Genomic DNA, 6,246 nt, shown 5'->3' on the forward strand with positions numbered 1-6,246 from the left:
TCTTATATGTCACCTCAGCTCCCTGATCTGCTGTGTCTCTTAATGTCTCTCCTCTGTGTCTCTTTTTGTTGTGTCATCTTGCTGCTCCAGCTCTCCACACACCAGCATGCCACATGGACCAGCACTCCACATGGGCAAGCTTCCCTTCACCAGGAGGCCCTGGGAATCAAACCCTGGACTTCCCATATGGTCAACCGAAGCCCAATCCCTTGAGCCACATCCACTTCCCTCCTTCTTTTTCTTAAAACATGTGTCACGTTCCTTGTCTGCCCAGCCTTCAAAATGTTCAGGTATTTAGGTCTATGAAGATCCCCTATCTGCCTGTTGTTCTATTCATGGCACATGATTCAAGCACAGGCTCTGAAAACTTACCTGCTGCCTTGCTAGAAAATTGAATTGTTCTTCTCTGGGGAGTGTTACTAGCTAGTTCCTTCCTAATACTAATACTGTTATCTATGCACATAATAGACACCAAACTAGTTTATCCACTTTATGTGAGAGCAAGTATAAAGATCACTCTCCAGGAAGATAAGCTAAATTTCTAAAAATATGTGTATATATTCCTCTTGGAATCTAAATTTTTACATGCTATCCCTACAAAAAAAATTGAGTAGAACAATTTAAAACTTACTTTAATGTAAGATCATTAGACAAATTTCAAATTAAATATTTTTTTATTAAAATGCAAAGAAACAGTGATCACTGTATGCTTCTTGTAAACTCCTCTTCTCACATATTATTGTAATCAGAAGAAAAGCATTCTTTGTCTGGTGCTTTTGATTAATTTTTCCACCTTCTTATTCCAAACTAGCCACCTGTCTACTCATATTTCATACACACAAACTCAGCAACTTCCCCAGAAATTCTTTGTCCTGCTCAAATCCTGGAAAAGCCGTGCTCATTCAACACCAATTCAAAACATACTTTAGCACAAGCAATGCACTTGAAAGTGAGGATTTTTTTTCTCTCCTGCACTGTTGTTAATGCTGGGTGTGATGGTTAGGCTAATGTGTCAACTTGGCCAGGTAATTGTGCCCAGTTGTTTGTTCAAGCAAGCACTGGGCTAACTGAAATATGAGGGCATTTATGGACTTTAGTCACCATTGACTTTACTGCAGTGGTAAATCATAGCTGATTACAACTACATCAATCAGGGAGATTGCCATCAGCAATGAGCGAAGCTTTATCTAATCAGTTGAATGCTTAAAAGGGGAAGTGATTGCAGCACTGAGTGAGAATTTCCCAGCTTGTCTTTGGATAGCCAACTTCTCCCAGAACTCATCAAGAAACTTCACTGGAATTTCGTTGCGGCTCCTGGTTGCAGCCTGCCTGCGGAACCTGGACTTGTGCATCCCCATGATCACGTGAGAGACTCATAAAACCACATACTATTAACAGATATCTCTGGTTGGTTCTGCTTCCCTAGAGAACCCTGATTAATATGCTGGGTTTTTAAAATGTTTTATTTTTTTAAAATGTAGTTAGATTACATAAATGTTACATAAAAAATGTAGGGGATTCCCATATACCCCCCACCCCACTTTTCCACATTAACAACATCCTTTATTAGTGTGATACAATTGTTACAATTGATGAACACATATTGGAGCATTGCCACTAAGTGTGGATTATAGTTTACTAAGTATTGCTTGAAAGATTGTATGTTCTGCCTTACAAGTTAGGGCAGTGATTTTTATCCAGAATCATTGACAATTATATTTAATTAGCCAAATAGATTAAAATTTGGGGCTTGAAGCCAGGACCAGACTTTGGAACAAATACTATCCTCAGAGAAATACAGTTGGTTTTTTTGCTATAGGGCAGGATCAATAACCCTTTTCCCTCTATACCTATACATCTACTCCCTGCCACATGCAAACACATACACAATAATGTGTGCACACCCAAGACACTTTCTGGGTAATAAGCCCTTCCCATTTTATCACTCGTAAATTTCTGTTAGAAATAATCTGCTTCTATCATAATTTCTCCCCTAGTTTTTGTCTCACCATGGTAATGAAGTAGAGCAAATTCAATAACCAAAGGACAAAAGAAAGTAATGCTATCAATCTACCACCTCTAGTGTTGGGAGCCAACCCTAAACCAGAAGGAGGGATCTTGTGAATAAAAAGGTATTAGGAGCAAGTGCTCAGAGCCGTCCACCTCTGGGTCAGTGAGTAATCAGAAATAGTTCTACAAAAATAGTTGGAGACTTCACTATCCCACTTTCAATAATGGATAGAACAATTATAAAGATCATCAAGGAAATAGAAGACTTGAACAACTCTATCAAACAACTAGATCTTACAGACATCTATCAAACATTCTACCCAATAACAACAGAATACACATTTTTCCCAATACACATGAAACATTCTTCAGTATGGATGACATGATAGGCCAGAAAACAAATTAAAAAGACTTAAATTATATAAAGTACATTCTTTGACCACAATGAAATGAAGCTAGAAATCAATAACATAAGGAAATTTGGGGAATTCATGAATATGTAGAAATTTAACAACATACTTAAATAAACAATGGGTCAAAGAAATCATCAGGGAAATCAGGAAATACTTTGAGATTAATGGAAACAAAAACACAACATACCCCAATTTTAGAGGTGAAGTGAAATCAGTACTAAAGGGAAATTTTGTAGCTGTGAACACCTACATTAAAAAAGTGATTGGGCTCTTGTCTACTATATAGGAGGTCCAGGGTTCGATTCCTAGACTCCTGGTAAAGGCAACCTGGCCCACACAGTGAGCTTGCCGGAACAGAGAGCTGGTCCATGCAGAGTGGTGGCCCATGCAGAGTCTGTCACGTGCAGGAATACTGGTCCATGTGGAGAGCTGGTGCAGCAAGATGACACAATGAAAAGAGACACAAAAGAGAAACAACAAGAGACTCAGCAGACCAGGGAGCTGAGGTGGGGCAAGAGATTGAGTGCCTCTCTCCTACTCTGTAAGGTCCTATGATCGCTTCCCGGTGCCACCTAAAGAGAAGACAAGCAGACACAGAAGAACACACAGCAAATGGATGCCCACAGAGAGCAGACAGCGAATGCAAAACAAGGGGGGCGGAGTGGGGCGGGAGAAATAAATAAATAAATCTTTTTAAAAAAAGATCTCCAATAAATAATCTAAAATTTACCTTAATAAATTAGAGAAAGAAGAGCAAGTTTGTATCTTGCATGGAATAATTTGGGTTTAGCATATTCGGGATTCACTCCAGTTTGTCTGTAGGTGTATATCTTTTAAGAAATTTGTGAAATTTTCTGCCATTATTAATTTTTTTGGTGTCACCTTCTTTTTCTTCTCCCTCTAGTTCTCTGATGGCCCAAATACCAGATCTTTTGTTTTAATCTGATATCCCCCAGTGGCATTCACATTTTTTCAGTCTATTTCCTCTGTATTTTTCAGAATCAGTAATTTCTCTTGTTCTGTGCTGAAATTCATTGATTCTTTTCTCTGTATTTCCTATTCTACTGTTGTGTCCATTTACTGTTGTTTTTTGTTTGTTTGTTTAATTTATTTCATGTATTGTGTTTTTTATCTCCAGACTTTCAGTTGTTTTTTTCTTTGTATCATTTATTTCTTTGCAGGGAGTTTTTTGCTCATAGATTCTATTTCTCATTTGTTTCCATTGTTTTCACAGTTATTCATTAAAGTGCTTTTATGATGATTGCTTTAAAATCTTTTGCAGATACTTCTAACATCTATGTTATCTTGAATTGGTTTCTATTTATTGTCTGTTCTCATTCAAGTTAAGATGATCTTAGTTCTCGGTATGATTAGTGATTTTTCAATTGATGTCTGGGCATTTTTAAAATCCAGTGTTTCAACAAGCCTCCTCTGGTCAGAAAAGAGGTGACACCACCTTGTTACTGGTAGGTGGGGATGGAAGGTCAAGTTCTGCAGTCGTTGACACATTACTGGGGGAGGGATTATTCTTGTTACTGTTAGGTAAGGGTGGGAATTCAGACTCCCCAGTAGGCCTCCACTGATACCAACCTCGCTCGGAGGGAGTGGGGCACCCCAATATTCCTCCTCACATGGCCTCCACAGATACTGTGGGAGACTGGCCTTGTTACCACTGAATGGTAATGAAAGTCCTTGCTCTCCACTTAGCCTCCTCTTACACCATCTCAGTGAGAGGAGGGAGGAGCACCTTATTACACCTGGATAGGGGCAGAACTCCAATTTCTGCACATCGTCTCCCCTGACACCAAAGAGCTGGAGTTGGGGGGAAAGTTTCCTTATGGCCAGGCAGGTTTGAAAGTTCCAGCCCCCCACTAAGTCTTTTCTTGACACCTCGCTGGTAGAGGTGGGGTTAGATTCTGACACCTTGTTATAGCCTGACAAAGGTGATGTTTAATCTTCCCACATGGCCTTTGCTGGTATGTATGGGGATGATGCAAATGTTTTTCTGTGGGATTTTTGCTGGAGTAGAGCAGTTATTGATAAAAATTGTCTGTCTGGCTTAGCTGTCCATTTCACGGTCATTTGGCTAGAGAGAGCAGGTTTTTCCTGGACTTTTAAAAATTGCATCCATTGGAAATTCCAGATTGTTAACTTCTCCACTACCCAGTCTGGGATATATGAGGTGAAAAGAAAACCCAAGGAACCCATCACTGTGTCTTTCCTTGGATGCCTTCTTCTCTCCATCTTTCAGAATCTTCTCTTTTTTGTTTTATATATCATGCCAGGACCTGGCCTTTAGCTGTACTTAGGGCAGAATAAGGAAAAGTACTTCTAACTAAGGGTATTGAGCTATGCTGTGGGAGTCTCCCAAAAGCAAGAATCCTGCACAATTCATTTTAAAACCTAAGCAACAGACTTGAACAGGAGCTTCACAAGTAAGAATCTACAAATGGCCAGTAAACCCATGAAAAGACAGTTATTCAACCCTGTCATTCATCAGTTAAATTCAAATTAAATCTATAAATGCAATAACACTGAACCCCAACAGAAAAGCTAAAATTAAAAACAATTCTCAATATGAAGGGTTGGCAAGGTTAGTGAGAGTTTAAACTAGCACAATCACGTTGGCAAATGTTTTGGCCGTATTTAGTACAACTGTGCTTTTGCATGCTTTTTTCCTACTAATCCATTCCTAGGTATATATCCAAAGAGTCAATATTTTAAAATTATCACAATTTCTTTGTGGTCATCAAAACTAAAAATAATTCAAATGTCCATCATCTGTAGAATGGATAAATTGTGGTGACAGTTACACAATTGAATTCTACATAGCAATTAAAAAAGAAAAGAAAAAAACTGCTGTAACACACAATAATGTGGATTCATCTCATGGATATACATAATAATGGGTGAAAAGTCAAACACAAAAGAGTATATACCATATGGTTCCATTTATATGAAATTCAAAACAGCAAAATTAGTCAATGGTGATAGGAATCAGAATAATGGTAATTCTGGGGAAGGAATATTGACTTGGAAGGGGGACAGGAGATATTCTGGTTTGCAGGCAACATCTTGTATCTTTCTATGGGTTTTAGTTTCTTGGGTGGATACATAGACTATTTTTTTGAATTAGACATCTAATATTTGTGCTGTATTAAAAAATTTAAAACAAGTGCTCTTCTATTTTACATTAGGAAACACTCTAACGGTCACACACTGAACCTCCTTGCAATCGAAATCATCTCGTTTTTGAGATCTTTATTATCTCTCTCTTCTTTTAACATACCTGCCTCTATACAAGTTCTTTTTACCTTAATCTCCACTATTCTTACCTTTCAACTCCCTTAAAATATGTCTCCTACCTATCTTCTATCTATCTGCCAATACAGATGGTATCACCCCAATGTCCACTGCTGACCATATCTTGAGGACATGATAGTTTTCCACAAAACCCTGTGCATACATGAGTTTAGTTCATCCATCAAAATCTGCCTCATTTGTATGAACATCCCATTAATTCTCAGGAAAATAATTATAATTTTCTTATATAAATAATGAACATAACTACTTCTATGGTAGCACATACTACACTATTGATAACTATTTGTTTATACACCAGTAAGCTATTTAAGGGAAATAATCACTTTTCAGTTATCTCTATATTCCCAAGGCTCTCATGTATGTAGAAATAATGCAGATAAGTTGAATTTTTCGTCAGACACCCCATTTCCTCACCAAACTCATCCATAAAACCAGTTCCCTCCTGTCATAATAAAGCTCAAATCCTGCTTCCTCTGAAGAGCCTTCGTTGATTGTCTTA

The sequence above is a fragment of the Dasypus novemcinctus genome, chromosome 4, assembly GCF_030445035.2.
Source record: "Dasypus novemcinctus isolate mDasNov1 chromosome 4, mDasNov1.1.hap2, whole genome shotgun sequence".
NCBI lineage: Eukaryota > Metazoa > Chordata > Mammalia > Cingulata > Dasypodidae > Dasypus > Dasypus novemcinctus.